Genomic DNA, 7,962 nt, shown 5'->3' with positions numbered 1-7,962 from the left:
CTAACCGAGTTGACGAAAAGGACCATAGCTTCGCATTTAGATAAGTTAAGGGACTAATGGTCATGAATTTTTTAGGGTTGGAAAAAAATACCAAATATCATAAACTGAACCGAAAAAATCCCGAAACCGAACCGAAAAAATCCCAAAATTTTTGGTGCCCAATACCAAACCAATCCCGAAATTTCAGTACGGGAATCAATCTCAAGTTTTCAGGATTTCGGTAATCCCGAACCAAACCAAAAAATATATATATTATTTAATTTTTAAAATATATATTTAGAATTTTAATAGCCATTGGATTCGGTTGAGATTTAATCTCAACCGTTGAATACAAATCAAGGTTCAAACCCTCAGACTTCGACTCGACCTCACTCTCTCGCTCCTTCTCTCGACTTTGACACAACCTTGCCTCAGAGTCTCAGACAACCTCACCACCACCCTCATCGACCTCACCTCAGACAACCTCACCAGTCACCTCAGAATCCGGCCACACCCTCAAACCCTCTGATCTCTATCTCAACTTCTCATCCCTCAAACCCTCACTGTGGAAGAGCCTTCCTTCACGGCACAGAGGTAGAGCTACGGCCACCGGCGCCACTCACCTTTCTGATCTCTCTCTCAACTTCTTCATCCAGATTCCAGTGCACTGTGCACCGATTCCCCCCAAATTAGGTAAATTTTAGAATTAATTTAGGGTTTGTGAAATTTAGATTAGGGTTTGTGAAGAACATTTTGTTTGAATATTGAGATTCTTGAGATGAAATTATTGGGAAGAGTAGGAATGAGATTCTAGGGTTTCGTTAACTTAATTTTGTGATTCTGATTAATTTGTTGTGATTATGAATTAATGAAGACTGGTTATATTAGGTTGAGGACATCCAAAAGAAAGTTTGAGGAGCTAATAAGGTGCCATAACGACAGGGTTTCCATTCGGTAATTTGCGTCAGCTGTGTCTTCACTTTACATTATAGCGATAACTTCCCGTTCGTGACTTGGTCTGCACTAGCAGTTTAGAGTACATATTTCCAAATTATGCTTTCATTTTCTATATACCTGCTTGATTCTTTAGTTAACCTCTGGGAATCCCAGCTCGTATTCCTGGGAAGTCCCTGGTTTGCTTGTGACTTGGGTTCAATTACTTGATAATTACTTAATTGGGTATATGAAGAAACAGTTGTTAATTACTTGCTTGGTAGTTCTGATTCTTGAAGATGGTCTTGGGGCATCAATTTGTTCAGTCTAGATTGCTACTCAAGGGAATTACTATTTTTGTACTCTGTTTTTAGGGTATTTTGTATAGGAAATGGTGGTTGTGATGAAGCCAATTGAACTACTACTCTTCTTGTGATGAACATATTTTAGTGGATGTTTTTGCAGAGAAATTGATGTGAAATTACGTGGTTTATGGCTAAATTTCATTTACTTGGATGTTTGGATGGTCTATATTTTTATTCTCAAAGAAGTTAGCATCTTGGTTGGCTGCAATGTTATATGATGATTTGTTGTGTGATTGTTGAAAGTTTCATGCTTTAGTTTATTTTGAGATGATTGAATTTTGCAGATGCAATTAGTTTATGCAGATTGAATTGGATTGGGAATTTGGGTATCTTAAGTTCTGCATATGCATATCAGACACAATTGTAGTAGTCTGCCTGTAATTTTGTGTGAATTTTATTTCGGGATTCCCAATTTGTCCCGAAATCCCGAAACTATTTCAGGATTCCCGAAAATTTGGTTTGGAATCGATGTTGAAATTGGGATTCCCGAAAACTTCGGTTTGGGAATCGGGATAAGGGTTTCGGTTCGGTATCCCATACCGAACCAGCCTTAGGATTATTAGTTGAGACACCATTACTCTAATTGAGTTAAAATTAAGGGATCATTGTTACAATTGCCTCTTTTTCCAAAATATGTGCGGGAAAAGTTGAGCTTTTTAATTCATTGCATTAGCATTCCCGTGAACGGATATCCGGGGTAAAGTAGGAGTAGCCGAAATTAAAGGAAAGATGAGAGAAAATCGGTTACGGTGGTTTGGACATGTGCAAAGAAGGCCTACTGACGCTCCGATTAGAAGATGCGACTATGGGACAGAGGTTCAGGGCCGAAGGGGTAGAGGAAGACCTAGGAAAACTTTGGAAGAGACTCTAAGAAAAGACTTAGAGTACTTGGATCTAACGAAGGACATGACACAGGATCGAGCACAATGGCGTTCTAAGATTCATATAGCCGATCCCACTCAGTGACTTGGATTTTCCAAGTCTCCAACCGAGAAGTTTTCCTCACTCGGGAAATTAAGGGAACACTACCCCAACCTACATGCTCCACTCAGAAAGCTTCAACATACAAGCTTCAACAAAAGAAAATTCAAAGACCTTAGCGAAGAAGGCTTTGGTGTATTTAACACAATACGTTGAAATGAAGGAAAGCTTATTTATTGATATCCCCGATAAGCTACAAATATGTACATATACATGAGTCAATAAACACACAAGAGGGAGCCTTCACAAAGGTTGCTTAGGAGAAGTCTCAGCAGTCGGTAGAGCCCCAGAAAGAGAAGGCACCGGAGGGGGATCATTTGGAGCCTCAGTACTGGACAGAACCCTAGAAGGAGGAGGCATCAGAGGTTGATCATTCGGAGCTTCATTACGCGGTACAGCCCCAGAAGACGAAGGCAATAAATGCCTTTGGAACAAACCCACAAATCTCTGATGATCAAGTAAAACCTGACCATCAGTTTCCTTCATTTGGTCAAGCTTCCTCTTCATGTTTGTAGCATAGTCATGTGCGAGCCGGTGCAACTGTTTATTCTCATGCTTGAGCCCTCTAATCTCCTGTTTGAGACTCATCACTTCAGCCGCCAATGATTCAACTTGGCGGGTTCGAGCAAATAGGCGTTGGGCCATATTAGACACAGAACCTGCACACTGAACACTGAGAGCCAGCGAATCCTTAACAGCTAACTCATCAGACCGTTTGGAAAGTAGTCTGTTATCTTTGGGAGTGAGAAGGTTCCTGGCCACCACCGCAGCTGTCATATCATTCTTCATCACGGAATCCCCAACGGTAAGAGGACCAGTAGGGGAGACGAAGGATGGGCGCCATATGTTGTCTGGAGAAGGCGGGGCTGCCTCTTCAACAAGGTTCAAGTCAAAACGACGGTCGGAGGGGCCAGACATTTTCAAAGGTGTTGAAGAGAGAAGAGGTCGGACAAATCAAGATCTTAGAAGTGCAAGAATGAAGCTTCTACTGGTAGAGATTCAAGTGTGCTTTGGAACTTAATGCCAGCCCCTATAAAAATCTGCACTCGACGGAGCTTCAGAAATCGAAGAGGTGCCTGCTCAGAAATCGAAGAGGCGTTTGCTTTCTCAAAAGTTGGGCTGCTCAAAGACCACGAAGGCCGATCTCAGAAATCGAAGAGGCGCTCGCTTTCTCAAAAGCTGGGCTCCCAAGAGACCACGAAGGCCGATCTCAGAAATCGAAGAGGCACCTACTTTTCCAGCCTTGTCAGCACCTGTCACACGCACACTCAGCTTTGCGGAAATTATGGGCATTCTGTCGAAGACTTCTGGGGAAGTAGAAAACACATGAATCTTACTGTTCAATCACCCACTTCCCACACGCAACAATAGCTCATGGGTACCACAGATAATTTTGCCAAAGTTCTCTGCCAAAGTTGAGCACGTGAAGCTTGCAGCTCCCACTACATCGCTCTGACCAAGAAAGGTAAAAGAATAGCAAAGAAACAGCACTAACAAAGTTTAGACCCATAAATTTTGAAGGTCTAGCTACCATATTATTACCCACAAGGGTAAAGGAACAGTACCACTGCTGGATAATTGGAAAGTCCCTGTGTGTCAACCTCTGTGCTTCGTGGCAAGGTAGACTAGCAAACATGCCCAACCTTTACTCACATTCGAGAAAACACTCCCAATAAGATTGCTTGCTCCAAAATCGAAGAGGCACCGTCCTCCGAATCTCGAGAGCCAGACTCCCAACATGACTACTTTCTTAAAAATCGAAGAGAGGGTAAAGGAACAGTACCATTGCTGGATAATTGGAAAGTCCCTGTGTGTCAACCTCTGTGCTTCGTGGCAAGGTAGACTAGCAAACATGCCCAACCTTTACTCACATTCGAGAAAACACTCCCAACAAGATTGCTTGCTCCAAAATCGAAGAGGCACCGCCCTCCGAATCTCGAGAGCCAGACTCTCAACATGATTACTTTCTCAAAAATCGAAGAGACACTACTCCCCGAATCTTCGAGAGCCAAACCCCCAGCATGATTGCTTTCTCAAAAATCGATGAGGCATCGTTCTCCGAATCAATCGAAGAGGGGCTCGCTTTCTCAAAAGCTGGGCTGCTCAGAGACCACGATGGCCGATCTCAGAAATCGAAGAGGCACCTACTTTTCTAGCCTTGTCAGCACCTGTCTCACGCACACTCAGCTTTGCAGAAATTATGGGCATTCTGTCGAAGACTTTTGGTGAAGTAGAAAGCACATGAATCTTACTGTTCAATCACCCACTTCCCACACGCAACAATAGCTCATGGGTACCACAGATAACTTTGCCAAAGTTCTTTGCCAAAGTTGAGCACGTGAAGCTTGCAGCTCCCACTACATCGCTCTGACCAAGAAAGGTAAAAGAATAGCAAAGAAACAGCACTAACAAAGTTTAGACACATAAATTTTGAAGGTCTAGCTACCATATTATTACCCACAAGGGTAAAGGAACAGTACCACTGCTGGATAATTGGAAAGTCCCTGTGTGTCAACCTCTGTGCTTCGTGGCAAGGTAGACTAGCAAACATGCCCAACCTTTACTCACATTCGAGAAAACACTCCCAACAAGATTGCTTGCTCCAAAATCGAAGAGGCACCGTCCTCCGAATCTCGAGAGCCAGACTCCCAACATGACTACTTTCTCAAAAGCGAAGAGAGGGTAAAGGAACAGTACCATTGCTGGATAATTGGAAAGTCCCTGTGTGTCAACCTTTGTGCTTCGTGGCAAGGTAGACTAGCAAACATGCCCAACCTTTACTCACATTCGAGACAACACTCCCAACAGGATTGCTTGCTCCAAAATCGAAGAGGCACCGCCCTCCGAATCTCGAGAGCCAGACTCCCAACATGATTACTTCCTCAAAAATCGAAGAGACACTGCTCTCCGAATCTCGAGAGCCAGACCCCCAGCATGATTGCTTTCTCAAAAATCGAAGAGGCATCGTTCTCCGAATCTCGAGAGCCAGATACCACAGACCACTTTTTCAAAGTGCTCTGACAGAGTTAAAACATGTGAAACTGGCAGCTCCCACTACCGTGCTATGACCAAGCAGGGTAAAGGAATAGCATTACTACTTGTTGTTAGGGAGACTCCTATATATGTCGACCTCCATCCCCAACGGACAGGCAGACCTGCAAAAATGCTCAACCCTTCATCATATCTGAGAGGGCACTCCCAACGAAGCCTTTCGAAATATTCAGCTTTCTTTCCCCCCGATAATACCTCTGCAAACAAGCTATACTAGAGCAAGAATATCTCATATCATCAGGGTTAAAAGCAAGAGTATCCCATATCATGCTTTTTCCCTGTCTTTTCCTTTGGCCTTGTTTTTACCTGCAAGACAAGGAGAAAGAGAGCAATCAGTCAGCACTTGGAATCAAGCTTCCAGCCAGGAACTGACTGCCTGGAACCCCTTACCTGATTACTTACCTGGCATTGCTCTCGAGTACTCATCTTCAACATCTTATGTTTCCAGGGAAGATTCCGCATCTGCTTGAGGAACAGATAGGGCAAGTGCGAAGGATACAAGGAAGCATGTGGAGACAAGCGTAACAACACACGTGCCGATACATCCATTACTCTGTCAAAAGCAAAAATATCCCATATCAGCAGGGTGGAACGTACTCTAGATTTGATGGACTTGTTTTGACCCTCAAATTCTTCAGTCGGCCTTATACTCTGGAGGAAACCAGAAAACCCTCCAGCTCAGTTCAAGAATAAGCCTGTGGAAAGTTACTTCTTCAAAAGCAAAAGTATCTCATATCATCTCTTCTCATTTTTCTTCTCTTTATCCTTCATGCTGCTGCAAGATGGGGAGAAGGTGAACAATCAGTCGGAGCTCTGATTGCTTACCTTGTCTGTCACCTCTTTCAGCAGACCCCCTAGCTCGGCGACTTGGGGGACTCCTACTACATGGTTTGTATCGCGCTTGACCAAGCCTGAAACTACAAGTAAGCTTCAAGTGAAATTGATACATTACCTTGTGCATCTCCACCAGTTGAAGATACCACCCCTGGATGGAGGAAGAGTACTTCCAGAGAAGATGCCACATCTACCTATGAGACAGATAAAGCAAGTTAAGACGACACCACACTCCGATACTTAGAAGTTTCGTGATTACGAGATCATTCTCCCACAATATTTCCTAATGTCATTTGTACTAAATCATTCACTTGTACTCACTAAAGGAGAGCTTGAACCTATGTACTTGTGTAAACCCTTCACAATTAATGAGAACTCTTCTATTCCGTGGACGTAGCCAATCTGGGTGAACCACGTACATCTTGTGTTTGCTTTCCTATCTCTATCCATTTATATACTTATCCACACTAATGACCGGAGCAATCTAGCGAAGATCACAAAAAGCGACCGTTTTCGCTACCTAGGATCTATCTTGCAAGAGAACGGAGAATTAGATGGAGATCTCAACCATGGAATACGAGCTGGATGGATGAAGTGTAAGAGTGCATCCGGCGTGTTGTGTGACCGTCGTAGGCCACTGAAGCTCAAGGGAAAATTTTATAGGACGGCAATAAGGCCAGCAATGTTGTATGGCACAGAATGTTGGGCGGTGAAGCATCAACACGTACACAAAATGGGTGTAGCGGAGATGAGGATGCTTCGTGGGATGTGTGGGCACACGAGAAAGGATAAGATTGGGAATGAGGATATCCGAGGTAAAGTAGGAGTAGCCGAAATTGTAGGAAAGATGAGAGAAAATCGGCTCCGGTGATTTGGACATGTGCAAAGAAGGCCGACTGACGCTCCGGTTCGAAGATGTGACTACGGGACAGAGGTTCAGGGCCGAAGGGGTAGAGGAAGACCTAGGAAAACTTTGGAAGAGACTCTAAGAAAAGACTTAGAGTACTTGGATCTAACGGAGGACATGACACAAAACCGAGCGCAATGGCGTTCTAGGATTCATATAGCCGACCCCACTTAGTGGGAAAAGGCTTTGTTGTTGTTGTTGTTGTTGTAGCATTCCCGTGAACCCTTTGGTTTACAAGTTGAAGTCTAAGCATAATTTGCTTGATTTTGTCTCTGTGGATCATCGAGTGTCATTTACAAACTAAATGATTGTGTTCGTTAAAATGTATTAATTTTAGATGAGTCATGTGACTTGGGAAATAGTGATCGATGCAGCAGCAAAGAAAGTAGGATTCTCCTTCTTTTTTTTTCCTCCCCTTCTATTTGAATGGTTACGATTAAGCCATGTTAATTAACGTCTTGTGTTGTATTTTTAATAGATAGAGAAAGATAACGTGGAGAGTGTGAGGGGAGGAGAGTGAAGCGGATGGTAATGAGAAGGAAGAGAATCCTAGTCCGCAGCAAAGGTGATGGATTAACCAACCCTATGACAAAAAGTAGTCAGTGAAAATCACAGTTCAATGAAAATCCTATAATTTGACCTTGTTGAAGTTTTGAAATCACCACCTGTATTAGCAATTAAAAAGAATTTTATAGTTTTTAAATAATGAAATTAACCTTGCATCTTACTTAAAAGACGCATGTCAACTTTATAAATGAGGTATCTAGTAAGGTGCTGTGAATCAGAAAGTCAATGTCAGCAGAGAAAAAAAAAATATGAAATTCAAAATAAAGGAAGCACTTATCAAATCCAATTTTTTAGTAATTTAAACAAAAGGGTAGGAGACCTAGAAGATGAAATGTTTAGATGTTT

The 7,962-nt window shown here is 42.8% G+C and overlaps 1 long non-coding RNA gene across 1 annotated transcript; it reads left to right on the top strand.

Annotated features, from left to right (window-relative positions):
* The first annotated feature begins 355 nt into the window (after window positions 1–355).
* Window positions 356–1,405, top strand: LOC126610470 (uncharacterized). Its single transcript, XR_007618522.1, has 2 exons — window positions 356–672; window positions 868–1,405. It is a non-coding gene; the product is annotated as an uncharacterized LOC126610470 (long non-coding RNA).
* The last annotated feature ends 6,557 nt before the right edge of the window (window positions 1,406–7,962 follow it).

This window comes from Malus sylvestris, chromosome 17 (assembly GCF_916048215.2).
Source record: "Malus sylvestris chromosome 17, drMalSylv7.2, whole genome shotgun sequence".
Lineage (NCBI taxonomy): Eukaryota > Viridiplantae > Streptophyta > Magnoliopsida > Rosales > Rosaceae > Malus > Malus sylvestris.
Note: the sequence above shows the minus strand (reverse complement) of the source record. Positions and strands in the feature narration are given on the sequence as shown.